The sequence below is a fragment of the Canis lupus genome, chromosome 4 (assembly GCF_003254725.2).
Source record: "Canis lupus dingo isolate Sandy chromosome 4, ASM325472v2, whole genome shotgun sequence".
In the NCBI taxonomy this organism is placed as follows: domain Eukaryota; kingdom Metazoa; phylum Chordata; class Mammalia; order Carnivora; family Canidae; genus Canis; species Canis lupus.
Window position 1 is genome coordinate 85,520,072 of NC_064246.1, and position 1,159 is coordinate 85,521,230.

Genomic DNA, 1,159 nt, shown 5'->3' on the forward strand with positions numbered 1-1,159 from the left:
AGGCCTCTACAAAGGAAAGACCGTGTCCTAATTTCAGGCATCTCAAGCTTTAATGCTTCGAGCTGGAATCTTCTCAAATTTGCATCACGTGGGAGATGGAACCTTTTCTCCTTGAAGATCACATCATGGGGTGGATGGCAATCCTTGACAGTTGCTTCTCTTCCCCTGAATGTGCCTGGACTGTGTGGCAGGGTCACTCAAATGAAGGAGTCGCACTGGGGGTGTGTGGATTGTCGGGGAAGGCGCTCATGCTAGCCCTGGGGGATGTAAGCAAGTTCTCAGTCGTCTGTGGTTAAAGGCCTCGGAGGATGCTGACGTATACAACTGTGCCCAAAAGGGCAAAAAAGGTGCTACCACTCCTGAAAGAGAAAATCAGACTGAAGAAGGGCAGTCGAGAGGCTTCAAGTGTACACTGGGTGAGTCGTATAGTAGTGGGTGATGAGATCTAACAGTTAATAACTTTGAAGGAAAGAGAAGAACTAGAACTTGAAATTATTGAAATCACATAATAATTGTCAAATGAAATGCATTTGTTTGAAAAAAATATTTACTTTTCTAAAGAAAATATTTTATTTATTTGAGAGACAGAGAAAGAGATTGAGAATGGGCAGTGGGGAGGGGCAGAGGGAAAGAGAGAGGCAGACTCCCTACTGAGCAGGGAACCTGATGCGGGGCTCGATCTCAGGACCCAGAGATCATGACCTGAGCTGAAGGCAGATGCTTAACTGAGTGAGTTGCTCAGGGGCCCTGAAAAAAATTATTTTAATATGTGATAATAGCACTCAGGGAAGAAAATCCAGGTGTTTGTGTCCTGCCGGCCATGCTTGCTTTTTCAACTCCTGTTACCTATGCTTCTCACCTGCACCATTTCATCCCCTCGCTGTTTCCCATGGGACTCTGCCAACACTTGCCAGTGTTTTCTATGAAATATCTCTTCTGCTATTGCTAATGTGCCCTTACTCTTTGTGTTAATATGTCACAAAGACGTGTGTATGGTGGCCGCCTACATTTTAGATTCGAGCTGAAATCTATGTAGGTTATTAGCTGGGGGGTTGATGGGGTAAGTCACCTGCCTGTACAACATATGGCAACGGGCCATGAAGGCCTATCCATAGACAGGTTTTACAACAACATGTATTTAATGAGAAGAAAAGAATGA